The following is a 16,733-nucleotide window of genomic DNA, read 5'->3' as shown; positions in this document are numbered from 1 at the left end:
TATCTATTGCATACGTATGTTGCAATCAAGTGTTTCATGTTGCACATCTTTCATGTTGAAAGCTCTAGTTTGGTTTTGGTAAATTGATGAAACTCTAAGTACTAACCTAGTTTATCAAAGTGATTATGAGATAGATAGCACTACTCCAAGTGGTGAAGCAAATGAAGATCATGACTTGATGATGGTGATACCATAGTGATGATCAAGTGCTTGGGCTTGGAAAAGAAGTAAGAGAAAAACAAAAAGCTCAAGGCAAAGGTGAAATTATTAGGAGCTTTTTGATTTAGTGATCGAGACACATAGAGAGTGTGATCACATTTAGGATCGATAGTCGTACTATTAAGAGGGGTAAAACTCGTATCGAAATACGATTATCAAAGTGCCACTAGATGCTCTAACTCATTGCATATGCATTTAGGATCTAGTGGAAAGCTAACACCCTTGAAAATATTTGTGAAAATATGCTAACACACATGCATAAAGGTGATACATATTGTGTTTAGCACTTAGGAGCAAGGGTTCGAAACTTCACCAGGTGAAGTGTCCGCCCGTAGAGTGCACCAGGACGCTATCCTCGTGGGACCGGACGCATCCGGTGGCTAAACCTAGGCGTCAGTCAGTCAGCACAGACTGATCGGACTCTAGGAGAGCAATAGTCCGGTCAATTATAAAAGAAAGTGGCACTCTCGACCTGTGACCGGACGCAGGCGACCGGACTCTAGGCTGAACATTGTTTAGCGTCCGGTCCTACTGATGTTGCGGTGCACAGAGAAGGGGGTAAGTGATCGGACGCTGGGCAAGTCCGGTTGGACGTGACCGGACACGTTCGGTCACGACTGGAACCGTACTAGAAGTGCCGGACGCTGGGGTCCTATATCCGGTCCTACACTGTAGAGCGTCCGGTCACTAACTTAAGTGCACTGATGATCGTTGAGATCAGGGCGATCAACATTTAAAGCAGGGGCCACGTGACATGCATCGCGCGACCGACGCTGGGGTCCTGCATCCGGTCGATCCGACCGACAGTGTCCGGTTGTCCCAATTTTTCAGTGAACAAAGAGCCAACGACTCTATTCGTGGGGGCTCTCTATTTAAGCCCCATGGCTGGATCAAGCTCACTCTCTTGGCCATTTGCATTGATATAGCAACCTTGTGAGCTTAGCCAAAGCCCTCCCACTCATCTCTATCATTGATTCATCATCTTTATGAGATTGGGAGTGAATCCAAGTACATTGCTTGAGTGTTTGCATCTAGAGGCACTTGGTGTTCGTGTTTCGCTGTGGGATTCGCTTGTTACTCTTGGTGGTTGCCGCCACCTAGACGGCTTGGAGCAGCGAGGATCGTCGAGCGGAGGTTGGTGATTATCTCCGGCTCCGATCGTGGTGATTGTGAGGGGTTCTTGACCTTTTCCTGGTGGAGAGCCAAACTGTACTCTAGTAAATTGCTCGTGGCTTGTGTGGTCCTCATCTTGTGTTGGTTGTGCGGCACCCTATTGAGGGTTTGGCATGTGATGCCAATTAGCGCGTGAACCTCCAAGTGATTGAATCACCACAATGAGGACTAGCTTGCCGACAAGCAAGTGAATCTCGGCAAAAAATCATTGTGTCATCATTTGATTCCGAGGTGATTGATCTTCATTGTTATTCACTCTTGTGATTGATTGGTTCATTCCTCAACTCGACAGTATAATTGACTTGCTCTCCCTCTCTTTTTACATTACCGCAAACTAGTTATCGAGCTATTTCGTGTAGCTAATTGTGAGAGCTTGTTAGTTTGGTTAGTGTGGTTCTTTAGTTAGCCTTTGAGAACATATTAACTTAGTGTAGTAACATAACCATTGTTGTGATATACTAGGGATCATAGAAAATAGAATTGGGTAGGTGGTTTGCAACCCAAGTATAGAGCTAGCGCAAAATTCGCTTCGCCATCTTATTGACTAATCATTTGTCTTAGTGTTGTTATAGAAAATTTTAAGTAGGCTATTCACCTCCTCTAGCCATTAAGACATTTCAGTTGTTCGGAGAGTCGGAGAGCATGGGGAGTGATGGTGGCACGGCACAGGCACCGAGGAATGTGGCGCAGGTGAGCTAGGGGGCCACCGGACGGGGCACGTGGGGCACCGGCAGGGGCGGATCCAGCAGTGGGGCGGGGGGGGGGGGGGGCTCAAGCCCCCCTATCCCAAACCGAAGCAGTGCAAATTACTGTAGAGCACCTATGAATTTTTAGACAAAGTTCTATAGTGTAGGGGGGCTGAGACTTAAAATCGAGCAGCAGTGTTGTTCAGTCCCTCCTAAAATATTTCCTGGATCCGCCGCTGGGCACCGGTGTCCTACGGATGGGGCGCGTTTGAGGCCGGCGATCGGAGCGCGAGTACGGGGTGGGGCGAACGGGATCGAGGCGGATAGGGTGGGCTACGAGTGCGAGGCGAGTCCTCTAGGACACGCAGACGCTGTGACGGAACAGGATGCGCGAGTGGAGCGGGAAAAATCAGCGGATTGCAAAGCTGATTCTGAAAATTGTTTCTACTAATCCAATATAGTCGTAAATTCCTAATGGAGTAGTTTGGCTCATCAACCAACTCCCCTGATCCTACTTGTTTACTCATCTGCCCTCTTCACCACCTAAACCAAATCCTTGCAGGCACCACTTAAACAAGCCCCAATCAAACGCAAAACAAATATGCACGGGCGGCCGGGATGGCCAAGATGCACGCACAATCTCGCACTCGCATCCTCAAGCAAGCCTGCACTGCTCTCGCACTCCTACTCGCCGTGACGATGACGAGCACGGTAGCCAGCGCCCGTCCGGCACGTCACAGTTCCCCGCCCCCGTCCCACAGCTCCGGCCAGACGATCACGCTGTACACCACCGGCGTCGCATCGCCGAAAACCACACCTCCTCTCCTTCCACGCGGCACCCGGTCTTCACGAACCAGGGACCAATCGGCCACATCCGGCAGCTGGCTGCGCGCCTTGACGAGGCCAGACGCACTCCGGCCCGGCGCGGTGACCGTGATCGACGAGCAGCTCCGCGGCAGGAAGGAGTTTGGGCTGCCTCTAGATGGGAGGCTGCAGGGCGTCGTCGTCACCAGCTTGGCAGACAACAGCAGCCATATGGTGGCCGTGAAGGCCTCGTTTGCCGGCGATGGCGCGGACGACAGCCTCAGGTTCTTCGGCGTCCGCCGCGACGATCAGGAGGAGTCTCACATCGCGGTTGTTGGAGGGACGGGGCGGTACAGTGACGCCACCGGTTTTGCCGTTGTCAGAGTTGCTGATATACCAGAAATCGGTGGGAATGTCAGCTCGAGCAGAGCGCTCAGTTTCAATGTGCATCTCAAGTAGAAGGCTACAGAATTTGCAGAAACACCTACCATGTTGCAACTTGCAAGTAAGCTTCGATGTTTTCGAAAATCAACATCTGATGACGAATGTATCCAGAAAATTGCTCAGATACTGTATATAAGACTCGTGTTAATTTTTTCTGTCAAACATATTGAAAAAGGGAAATTTGTGGACTGTCAGTTGAATATACAAGAACAAGAGTGAGCTGGCAAACATATTCAATTACATTTTTCACATGATGAATGTTCTGTGTTACAAAAGCTCCTGAAATACAGCATTGTATCCTATCTCTCACCACCCACAATTCTGGAATCTCACACATGCACAAAAAATAATTGACTGCTTCTGTTCTGCCTCACCAAGATACAAAAAATTAATACGAACTTCCCATGAACTTTTCAGCTATTTCACAGAAATTGTACTATCCCGTAGAAATACTATGGAATCCCCACATTCCAAATGGGGCCTGTGTGATTCTACAGTCTATTGTGTACACAGTACATTGTACTTCATGGCTCCAATCGGTGAAGAGCTTCTGACTGTATTTGCGGCATTGTTCAGAATCAAACCGATCACCAGTATCATAGGATTGCTTTGATTACTCATCCGAGATCCTTTGACGGAAGTCTTTTACCATTAGCGGAAGGCCCTCTTTGAGAGAGACCTTTGGCTCCCAATGTAGCAGTTGCTTAGCCTTGGTGATATCTGGCTTTCTCATATGGGGATCATCAGCTGTGTTGGGTTTGAATTCAATGGTTGCCATTGGGTCGATTGTTTCCTTCACAACCTAGGGAACGTGAGATTGTCATGTGTGCACTTTTAAGGATATTTAAAAAAAAACAAATTGTCTACAAACCTGTGCTAACTCCAACATGGTAAACTCTCCTGGGTTTCCCAAGTTGAAAGGACCAATATGGTCACTCTCCATTAGAGCCATCAATCCAGCAACCTAAGAACACATGGAGCAAGATTACGAACAACTTATATAAGAGGCAAAGGTATGTGAAGCCATGGGTGAGCATTCATCTCATATGTATAAACAAAGCGCAATAAGATTTTAGTCGCAGAACATTGTCTCTCCAAACTGTAAATAAGTGGCAACAATATGAATGGCTAATTCCCTGGTGCCTCTAGAAAATTGTTGCTAGCAATCTACTACAATGAATCTGGGACTGAATAGTAAAAAGCTTTATGGTAGAAAGAAGCATGAACGAAGTTCTATACATTTCACATTACTTCTTAAGATATGCAACTGCAGAAGAGATTGTTGCCCAGTCAGTGAAATTGCAGTAGGGAACAACAGCACAGAAGATCCACAGGTAATGATCACAGTTCACACATGCAAATGCATAATAAGGGCCCATTTGGTAGGGCTCCTGCTCCTCTGAAAACAGCTCTGACTTCGGCTCCTCTAAAGGAGCAGCTTCTCTGAAAAAGCTGTAGCCCTTTCGAAAAACGTTTGGCAAAACAACTTCGCCTGTTTTTCTAGAATGGATGAAATATATCACGTCTATAGTACCCCTATCTCTTAAATTTCATCATTTGATGTTAAATAGTAATATGAGTTTATTAGTGAGGTACATCATGATTTTTCACTAAAGAATACGGGTATTTCCCTTGAAACAGAATATAACATCAAAAGAATACGAGTTCTTTTCTCTTTCTTTTTTTCTTTTTAATTTTTCCTTTCATTTTTTCTTCCCTTGTCCTCTCTATTTATTATTCTCTCTCTCTCCTTATCTACACGGCTCCACCAGACAGCGGCCTTATCTCCAGCAGACCGCACGCTTGGACGACGTTTATCTTCTCCCATCGTTCTTCGCTCGAAAAGGAGTCCCGTTCGTTCACCTCCATCCATGGCGCCCTCTCCTAGGAGCCGGCCTCCTCCTCCATCCCGCAATGGCCTCCACCCCCACCTGCCCCGCCTAGCGTCACTCCGCCGACGCCCCTCCCCATGCCAGCCTCTCCATCCCTCATTTCCCCATACTGCCTCTGCCCCTCTCTACGCCAGCGTCGGCGTCGCTTGCAGCCCAGAGGCCCCTCCTCACGCCCCCGGGGCAAACTAGTCCATGGCTGCGTGCTCTGCCACAGGACCTGACAGGGAGCCGAATGAAGCTAGTTTTTTCGGCTTCACTTGCACAAAACAGCTTCAGTCACCACTATTTCCAGGACTCCTCGCGAGGAAGCGGTTGGTGAAAGGGCGTTTGGTAAGAGAAGCGCTAAAACAGATCCAGGAGCCGTGCAAGAAGCTCTACCTAAACGACCCCTAAGACTGTTCAATGCTTACCAGATCAGAAACATATTGGAAACTTCGAGTTTGTTTTCCCATCACCATAAACTGTCATTGGTTGTCTTCGAAGTGCCTGCAAGGACAATCACATGGATGCTTACATGCATAATAAATCACAACTACAAAAAATAGTCCATAATATGTAGCAAACAAACCTGTGCAACAAAATTGCTGACGACACGGCCATCATCAAGGCACATACGAGGACCATATGTATTGAAAATGCGGGCAATACGCACCTGTTAACTATTCAAGTTAGTAAACATATTCAAGAAGTGATAACGATTTAAAGCTAATAAAGAGCTGCAGTATTTTGTTTTATTCCACCAGAAGATTAATTGAACAGAACTGTATATACAACATGTTAATGTAAATAATGAATCATATTAGTTGTAACTTGTCTCATGAAGCAGTATAATTTATATACTGTTAATGGAATAAATCCAAGATGCCGATCACGAAATAGCAATATTATAATGTTCAAGGCTGCTAGCTTCCCACAATAATCCGTCCATAACAAAACTATGGCATTCTATATCTTTTCAATAATTAAGAACCAAACATAATAGATCAGTTATGATACCTTAACAAGTTTAGGTTGTGTTTGATTGAGTTTGCTTATTTTGCCACTTAAGTAAATGAAAAAAAATAAAGGCTTGAATAGTCTATATAAAAAAATGTTCTCGGCATAGTCCATAGTGGTACAAGATACCACATTTTACCACAAAGACTAGAGTATTACCTCAACACCACCACCACGATGATAGTCCATAGTTAAAGTCTCGGCTGTTCTCTTCCCCTCATCATAACAGCTCCTAACACCTGAAAAGGATAAGAAATTGATTTTCAGAAGTTGAAATGTGAGGCATAAAACAGAATTAAGGGCTTAATATCTAGGAGAGCACATATTAATTACCGATAGGATTAACATGCCCCCAGTATGACTCCTTTTGTGGATGCTCAAGTGGATCACCATAAACTTCACTTGTGCTAGTCAACAAAAACCTTGCACCAATTCGCTTTGCCAGACCCAACATATTCAAAGTTCCCATGACATTTGTCTTGTACTAAGTGTTAAGAAGTCCAAATTTGAGACAAAAGAAACACAACATTTATATGGATACTGAATGGACACAAGCTGCAAAAGTTGGCGACAACAGTTCCCCTCATATACGTGCATATAACTGAAGTCATATATACCGAGAAACAGAAGTAATTATTTCAAGAATCTACGGCAAATCATCCTCTACCAATTGATTCTAACTGTATTCAATTAAACCAGAGCAAACAGATGATCTTTATCTAAACGGATCTTTAGCCATATCCGCTTTAACTTTTTGGCTGGAGAACATATAGATGCTCCATTCTGGGTGATCGCATCAAACAGAACATTATCCTTCCTTACAGATCCCCAATTTTGCTCCATTTCATATCTGACACTAACCCGCCCGCCACCCACCCACCCACATATACCACCAAAAATTACAAAAAGAGGAGGACGATGGGATCAGAACAAGTCGCTTTCAATGTAAGCAAAATCAACCGGTGAGATCCAGTCGTGAAGGATATAATTGTCTTGATTGGGTTATACTTGTAGTGCACGGGCGACGCGGGGCACGCGAGGTGGTAGATCCGGTCGACCTCGAGAAGAATTGGCTCCACTACATCGTGGCGGAGCAGCTCGAACCTGGGGTTCCGGAAGTGGTGCGCGACGTTCTCCTTCCTGCCGGTGAAGAAGTTGTCGACCACGATCACGCTGTCCCCCTGCTCCAGGAGCCGGTCGACGAGGTGGCTGCCGACGAAGCCTGCCCCGCCTGTGACGACGACGCGGCGCGGCGGCGGGCGGAATCCGGCGGGGACACCGGAGAGGGCGGCGAAGGAGAAGAGCGGGCGGGCGTCGGGGAGGTGGTAGGACGGGGAGAGCGAGAGGTAGGGCCGGAGGAGGAAGAAGGTGGAGGCGATGAGCGCGCCGAGGAGGACGAAGAGGAGGCGCTGCTCGCGGAGGACGTACCCGATCCAGGAGCGCGGGCCGGGGCGCGCCGGCTTGGCGGCCTTGGGAGCCGGTGCGTGCGCCGACGATGGCGCGTGGGTGGGGGAAGACTTGTGCAGCTGCTTCATGGCGGGAGAGCGCGGCCAGGCGGAGGCGGGTGCGTGGCTGGTGACCTGGTATGGTGGTGGCTAGTGTGGGGGGTGGGCAGGGGGTGGAGAAGAAACGAGCGGAACAGTGCAAGGTTGCATTTTTCTTCGTTCCTTGCAAATTGGCCCTCCGCTGATTTGCTTTTTCGTTCATCAACTACAAAATCGTGTTAGCAAATACTCCTGCTCTGAGATTTTGCTTCATGAGAATCAGATATCAGACCAGTTCAAACAAAAAATGCTCAAAGGCATGAGTGAACAGCGACAACGCGACGTCATACCTTTTTTTAACGAGTCAGTGTAACGTAGGAGTATTAATCAGAGTTCTGTATTGTTGAGTGGGACAAATATCGCACAGCTAATTAGTATTCTGAATTACTCCTTCTATTCCAAATTTCCAAATTATATGACATTTTGGCTTTTCTTTCGCTATGCATTTAGATATATATATATTATATCTAGATACATGGTAAAATCAATGTATCTAAAAAAACCAAAACATTTTATATTTGGACAGGGAGGAAATAAGATATTTTGGCATTTTTTATAGATAGAATTTTAGATATAATGTATAGATGTATAATGAAAATTATGCATTTAAACTAAACGTATCTTAATTCCAGAAAGTTGGATAGGCTGGCCCTTATATAAGGACTATATAACCCCTAATTTCTATGAAATGCAAGATACTCGTTGAGCGATAATAAATTTATGTTCACTTGCATAACATAATTCCATATTTTATTCAAGTCAAGGAATGTTTTGACGCTATGTTCCTAGAAAAAAATGAAATACTTAGAATATTATATTTCAATTAATTCCTATATTATAAAAAAGGTCCAGATAGACTGAAAAAGGGTTGCATCTTGATTTTTTAATTTAAAAAATTACATTACAATTTGGAACGAAGGGTTGCCATGTTTTACAGGTTTTATAGGATAGATTAGTGATGTGACAAAAATCTAAATACCCCTCATTAATATGGTATATGCTTCATCATTAACTAAGGCACCATAGCTTGTTTGGCAATGGCGCCAATTTATTCAGTGAGGCAACACAAAATAAACGAAATAGATAAGAGATATTCATTTCGTTCTTTTTTACACGTCACATTACATTTATTGTGGAGATATGACCCCGGTACCCATAAGACAAGACATGGGCTGCACCATCAGAGGTGGCCCAGCCCATAAGATCAAGACGTGCACGACACTGATCGACGTGCACTGCAAAATATTGTATATTACCAAATATGATACTTTTCTTATAACCATACCCCTCCAGAGTATATAAGGAGAGGCAGGGGTCCCCTAATCGACATCTCCATAAATCTCATATTCAATACAATACACCAAACACACAGGACGTATGGTATTACGTCGATCAGACGGTCCGAACCTGTCTAAATATTTGTCTCTGCATCTTGTGTCACTATCCGGTTCCTATCACGAGCACCTCCACTGATCAATCTACCTTCGTGCAGGCCCGGCCCTGGAGGGGGGCGAGCGGGGCAGCCACTCTAGGCCCCCTGGGACCAAGGGGCCTCCGATACTAGTACATGTAGTGATGTAGGTAGCAATATACTTAGTACATAGTATGTATATGTATGTATTATTAGTTATTAGTATATATTTGTTGTAGCACCTAGGAAGCTAGCTACTATTCCCTCTGTCCCTAAACGTGTATTGCCACGATTTGCGTGCCAATAAGTTTAATTCAATTTATAAAAAATACGTGCAATATTTATATCTCTAAATAAATTTATTAAAAAAACTAGAGTCAAATATATATCCAATGATACTAATTATGTACTATAAATATTAATATTTTTTAATATACAATTAGTCAAAGTTGTTTCTTGGAAAACGAAAACGACAGACATTTATGAACGGAGGGAGTAGTTATTAGTTATAATTCATTGTCAATTGGCCATTTGGGCCCGACAAACGGCCCCTCAACGAGGAAGAAGACTGCAGGTATAAACTGAGAGCTTGTGCCTTTCTAATTGCATTAGTAATCGTTTCATTTCTCTCTTTAAAATTACAGCATCGTTTCTTTTCTTCCAATTGCAATTAATTTATTCATACCAAATTTCGACAGTGAGAAAATAAAGGGAAAACAAGTTGATGAATTGTTGCAGTCATAGAGAGTATCAAATGATAAATTCTTTAAAAGTCATATAAGCACATCAAGAAATCCATACGAATTAGATATAATTGCTATTAATGTAGATAATCAACCATGTAGAAGACATTGAAGAAAATTTTAAAGTAATTTAATATTATAATTTATTTGATATGAATATTGCATTTGATACTCTTTAACTGTTTATAGGTAATATTCCGTTTATACATGTGTTTAGTAATATTAATATATTATTTTGATGTTTATACTAAAGGGCCCTGAGATTTAGTTTTGCTCTAGGCCCTAAAAATCTCAGGACCGGCACTGCCTTCGTGGGATATCCCTTGGAGGATTGCCGAGCATCTTTTATCGAGGTGATCGAACCACTTGGTGCTCGGACTTCTCTACCGATCAACTGGTCGGACCGCTAGGTTCATGGACTTCGTCGCCGACCAGTTGATCAGACTGTTCGTCGGTCGCTTCTACTTAATGCTCACTTCGCCACCGACTAGTTGGCTGGACTATTCATCGCTAGTGCTTCATCGCCAGCTACACTAGGGACTCATCGATGCTCAGACATCACCAGCTGCACCCGGGACTCCTCGGTGCTCGAACATCGCTAGCTACGCGCGGGGACTCCTCGGTGCTCAGACATCGCCAGCTACGCTGGGGATTCCCTTGGTGGTCGGACATCGCCAGCTACGCAGGGGACTCCCTTGGTGGTCGAACATCACCAGCTACGCTGGGGGATCTTGCTACGTCTCATTGGTGTGCTATCAAACTGCTCCATTGAAAGTGCATTTGCCTCATATATATGGGTTTTGGTGTATTGATAACATCCAAATTATGGACTAATGTGATCTTAATGAGATATGTCGCAGCTATTAGTCCCATGAAAGAATCAAAGAGTTGATAAAGATAAATGGTATCCCTCGATTCTTGAAGTTGAAAAGGCGAACGAACTCAAAATGCTCTCTAAAGGTTTTAATTTTATTTTTGAGTTTAGGATCCGCCGCACTATAAAAAGGGATGTAAATTTAGTTGGTCTGAGGAAGATAGAGTGCCCAAGCATTAAAATAAAATCAAAAGAGAGACACTCTAGCACTCCACGAGCACATAGATTATTTTTCTATGACTATCGATGTCGAAAGCCTCGATGTAAGCTGAAACTCCCGACAGTCGGAAGTCATGACTCTTGCCGAAAGTTTTGACTCCTAGTCATTTAACCTGCGCGGTGACTGTGGACGTTGGAAGTCCCGACGTGAGTCGAAACTTCCGACAGTCGAAAGTCCCGACCCAAGCTGGGAGTCTCGACATCGGTGGTTTTGTTGGCCGACTGTCTGCGCTCGTCGAAACTCCCGACGTACGTCGGAAGTCCCGGCATCAGCGGTGCTGGCTAGTTGTTTAATTGCGCATGTCGGAAGTCCCGACGTACGTTAGAAGTTCCGACCGTCGGAAGTCTCGACGTACGTCGGAAGTTCCGACCATCGGAAGTCCTGACGTTTGCCGAGAGTTTCGACATTGACTTGCACGCGTGGACTTCTGACCCTATGTGAACAGTGTTTTCTATTAACGTCAGAAGTCCAGAGATCTACGTCGAAACTTCCGACGTAGATCTGAACGGTTAGATTTTCAATTGGAGTATAAATACCCCTCTCTTCACTTCTAACCGTTACGGACTCATTCATAGCTGACCCACTTCGTGCTCAACAGCTCCCAAGCAACTAAAGCACCCCTCTCCTTCCCCTTTGCTCTAATATTTGATTCCCTTAGAGTTTTGAGTGAAATGAGAGTGGATTAAGTGAGAGCATCACTTTGACAAGCTTAAACACTTGATTTCTTCATCAAGCTGATTGATTTTGCGTCTATTACTCTTGGGGCTTTGCCCCTAGCCGGCTAGGCATTACCCAAGAGCTTTCATCTTATGAAAGAGCCTTGGAAAGTTTGTATCACCCTTCGATTTCTTAGTAGAAAGCTCAAGTGACCTTTGTGGTCGCTTTAAGAGAGGCAAGGAGGTGGAAGAGACTCCGACCTTGGTGGTCACCTCAACAACGAGGACGTAGGAGCTCCTTTGTGGGGTTATCAAACCTTGGAATAAATTCTTATGTCCCGCGTGCTTGTTGTTGTTGTTGTTGTGATTGCTAGAGATTACTTGTATTTATTTGTCTCTTTCTCTCCCAAACTTCTATTTTAGGGTTTGGACTCGATCTATGGTTTGGAGGCATTACGGCGTCAAGGGAGTGACTCAATATCTTCACCAAACCACTAAGAAGTGAGGTTATAAGATTATTTATCCGCAAAGTTAAATTTAGCATAGCTTTTGTAGTTCACGTAGGCATCAGAACTGCTGACGTTTGCGCTGGAACTTCTGACAACGTCAGGAGTTCTGACCCAAACGCTGGGACTTCCGACATTGACTGATAGATTTGAACTTAGCATTTGCAGTAAATTTTTAGATACACCTATTCACCCTCCTCTAGGCATTGTTAGATCCTTTCAATTGGTATCAGAGCAAGGTCTTCTCTTTGCGCTTCACCGCGTGAGAAGAAACAATGTCGGAGTCCGACAAGATGCAAGCTATTGTCGTCGAAATGGCCAAGAAAATAGCTGAAGAGTTGATAAGTGCTCAAGCCAAGCTCTTTCAAAATGAAATGAAAGAGATGCAAGATGAGATGAGCAAGATGAAGGAAGAATTGAGCAAGAAGGTTGATGATGTAATAAGTGGCAAGAATGATACGAGTGACAAGAATAAAACAAACAAAGATGCCGCTAGTGATATTGGAGCCAGTGAGCATGCTCATGGAAAGGGAATATATTCAAACACGAGCTTTGACTATGGACAACTCATAAAAGGTTCAACACTACATACTCTATCCGTCAATATTGGCAAGCCACCTCACTTTGATGGAACAAGATACACCGATTGGTCTTACAAGATAAAGATGCATCTCATTGCCACAAGACTTTGGAAAGTTCTAGATGTTGGAGTGATGATTACTACCGATGAAGATAGAGAGATAACTCTAGAAGAAGTGCACAACCTCTATCAAAATGCACAAGCCATAGCATTGCTTGTGTCAAGCCTAGCTCCAGATGAGTTTAGAAAAAGTGAATGGAATGAAAAGTGCAAAATAAATTTGGGATTCAACAAGAGTGCAGCCCTTAAAGCAACTCAACAACATGAAGGTCAAGGTTTAAGTCAAGAAAAGAAGAAGAAAGTGAAGGATGATTCCTCAAGTGGAGAAGAAGATTCCAATGCGAAGGTTGCATTTGTGATTAGAAATCTTAGAAAGTTTATGAAGAAGAAAAGCAACTGCAAGACCTACGGTGATGAAAAGAGAAGGTACAAAAAGAGATTTTGCTATGGATATGGTTAAACCGGTCACTTCATAGCCGATTGTCCTAATAAGAAAAAGAAGCACAAGCACGATAAGGATAAAGACAAGAAGAACAAAGGCAAGAAAAGAGGTGAAGCACATCTTGGGGAAGAATGGGAGTCAAGTAATAGTGACTCAAGTGATGCTAAGAAGAAGAAGAAGGGAGCCACAAACATCGCCATCCACCACTCTTCTTCACCAACCATGATCTTTCCTGACTTAACTTCACCACCAAAACTCTTCCCCAACCTATCTTCACCACCGAAGCTCTTCTCCAACCTCATCGACAATGACTACTACACTCCAACTTGCCTCATGGCAAAAGGAGAGAAGGTACATAGTACACCCATTTTCTATAGTGATGAGAATGATAGTTGTGATGAGAACATAGAAGAAATTAAAGCAACTATGATAAAGAAATTTGGTAAAAAGGCCTTCACTAAAATAAAACGCTAATGAAGAAATTAGAGAAGAGGGATAGATGCTTAGAGATGCAAGGAGATATAATTACTCAAGAGAGAGTGAAAAACCTTGCACTTGAACCATCTATCGCTGAGGAAAAGATGAAGGTTGATAAGCTAACCGTAGAATTGTCTTTAGCCAATAACTCAATTGGGAAATTGACTAAAGAACATTCCTCGGTTAATGATCAAGTAGCTATCCTTAAGAATGAGAAGAGTATAGCTCAAGAAAGCCTCACAAGCTTGGAAGAAAAATATCAAAATCTTGAGTTAAACTATAGTACTCTTTGGGCTAGCACTTCAACTTCTCCTAAGGCAACCGAAGACTCTAATGTCTCCACTAGTGTTGGTTGTAAAAGATGCTATAAAATTGATGTGAATGCATATACAACTAACCTTGTTGAGTTAGAGAAGAAAGACAAGGAGATTCATAGGTTGAAGATGATATTGAAGAATAGGTGCAAGTGTCAAGAGCAATCTAATAAGACTATATACAAGTCATCAAGGCACCCATCAATCAAGGAAGGCATTGGCTACAATAGGTATAATGGAAAGACCAATGGAAGAAACATGATCAATGGTGTGCCTTGTGTGAAGTTCAACAAGGGCGTTGCTCTTGATGAGCTTATATGCAAGGCCAACAACAAGGTCTACATTCCAAAGATCCAACCTACAAGTACCAAGACAATCAAGACAAAGCAATCTGATGTCCCCAAGCCACAAGCATCACTTCCATGGTGCTATGCTAGTGACTATATGTGTTGTTGGGGCAAGGATGACAAGTGTTGGTGTTTCGGACCGGGGGGTCCTCAACCACCGGTAAATGTGAATTGTGTGCCCCTAATCCCGGATGGTGATGCAAAGAGACACAAGGTTTATACTGGTTCAGGCAATCGATGCCCTACGTCCAGTCTGAGAGATCAATCTTGTATTCCTTGTACCAAAGTGCTTGTAGTAGGGGGTTATAAGTTAGGTGAGAGAGGGAGCTAGTCCCAGGTCTCGGCAAGGTGTTGTGTGGGCTGCTTGAGACGTTACTCTTAGGCGGCTAGGAAGTGTGTGTGTTACAGGGTGTTATTCTTCGTCCGTCGTCTAGAAGTAGCCCAAGTCCTTTCCTTTTATAGTTTGAAGGGAGGACAAGGGTAGTACATGAGCTAACTATATGGCATCGTGCAAATAGGGGCGGTGTGTCTAAGCCCTGTGGCCTGTTCCTGTGGCAGCGTAGTCGTCGGAGTGGTCTGTCCTTGTAGCACTAGGGCGGCGTGCTGGTCACATCCATTCCTATGCATCATGGGAGCTCCTGGGTTGCCTTGGAGTGGGTGCGACGATCAGCATGCGAGTCTCTATGGACTAACTGTGCGCGAGGCTGAGGCTCGGTCGGTGCCGAGGCCGCACCGCAGTGGGGGGTCTTGGCAGACACGAATCCCGAGATAGCCGAGACCTTGGTGCATGGTGCTAAGGCCCTGAGAGAGCGGTTGATCTGGTGCGTTGGCTCAGAGGCGATGATGACCCGGGCCAGGCTATCCGTGTAGTGTTGTTTTTGAGGCGGGGATTATGGGGCACAGTGTAGTGCGGGCGCTGATCATGGGCACAGCGTCAGAATATAGTGACCGGTAATCCCCGCCGTGCCTTGTCTCAGCCGATATGGTGCCGATGCGACCTCATGTCCCGTTGGCCATTCCATGGTGTCGAGCCATTGTCCGACTGAGATTGTGGGAGTGGTTGACGTATTAATGGGACATGACGTGCTGTTGGGAAGACCGGTCGAGGCGGGGGTGACGGGCCATGGATAAGCTGGCCTCACGCGATATAGAAAATGAGGCCTCACGCGAGACAGAGATCGGACTCCTTGCCGAGGCCTTCCGTGAGAGGCCTCGCACGAGGCGGAGATTGCACTCCTTGCCGAGGCCTTCTGTGAAGAGCCTCGCACGAGGTGGAGATTGTGTCAGGACGCCAAGACCTCCTGTGCGAGGCTCGAGGCGAGGCGGAGAGCCTAGTGGGCTCGGACGTGGTTGGTGAGGAGCCCATGGCTTACCTTCTAGCTTTGTTTTTGATGGGACTTAAGTGACCCTTTTGATGTTCGCTTGGGGTACCCCATTCTACGGTACCCGACAGTAGCCCCTTAGCCTTCGGGGGAGTGCGTGCACTCTCCCTAAGGGTTTGCCGAGGCTTGGTTTATAGCCGCTCCCGTAGGAATTGGGTTTTGTTTCTTGAGGTTTTGGTGGGTGCACGCGAGCGCACCCACCGGGTGTAGCCCCCGAGGCCCTGGAGGAGTGGAGTTACTCCTCCAGGGGCTTTTTTTGTTTTCGCGTTTGAGTGAGGAGTTTTTATCGTATTTGTTGAGCCCACAAGTGCAAGTTCGGGTCGTGGGGTCTCGGTGAGGTTGCAGGAAAAGCCCTCTAGCCTCCGCACGGAGCGAGAGGTCCATCAGGGGTCCCCCTGGCTTTTGGTATGACCCTCACGCTTCCTTTTTGCTTGGAAGGATGGGTGGAATGTGCTAGGCTACCCTCGATGGGCACGAGCGTGGGCACTTCCGGTGAGCTGTTATCGGGTGAGTCCGAGTGGAGGCCCATGCCCCATTCGCTAGGGGACGGCTAGTGGTCTAGAGACACACTCCAAGAGTACCAGAGGGTTTCTCTAGTGGGTGCCGAGGCCGTTCGCTGGGCCTCGGTGGCTCGGTGCCTCCCTATGGTGGGATCCCATTCGGAGACTTCCCTGCCAGTCTCGGACACGACCTAGGACGTCTCGAGTGATTGTTCGCTCAGGCCTCGACCATTCGTAGGCTCGCCCTAAAGTCATCCCTGACTCTGTTGCCCTGGGGTGGCTATCGAAACCTCTGGGGGCCTAGCCTTCGAACCCCTAGACCATAATGGGCTCGGTGCCCTTTATCGTATTTGTAACGAAACTTCTAGCGTGGACTTAGACAGTTTGTCTCCGTCTTGGGTGTAGGAGGAGCCCCCGAGCCTCCGCCTAGAGCAAGAGGGCGGTCAGGGGTCCCCTGGCTTTT

At 45.6% G+C, this 16,733-nt stretch overlaps 2 pseudogenes; one reads left to right on the top strand and one right to left on the bottom strand.

Annotated features, from left to right (window-relative positions):
- Positions 1-2,593: 2,593 nt before the first annotated feature.
- On the top strand, positions 2,594-3,554 carry LOC136456785 (dirigent protein 16-like; annotated as a pseudogene).
- Positions 3,548-7,818, bottom strand: LOC136456786 (UDP-glucuronic acid decarboxylase 1-like; annotated as a pseudogene).
- Positions 7,819-16,733: the final 8,915 nt, after the last annotated feature.

Source organism: Miscanthus floridulus, chromosome 6, assembly GCF_019320115.1.
Source record: "Miscanthus floridulus cultivar M001 chromosome 6, ASM1932011v1, whole genome shotgun sequence".
NCBI lineage: Eukaryota > Viridiplantae > Streptophyta > Magnoliopsida > Poales > Poaceae > Miscanthus > Miscanthus floridulus.
This window is presented reverse-complemented; position numbering and strand designations above follow the sequence as displayed.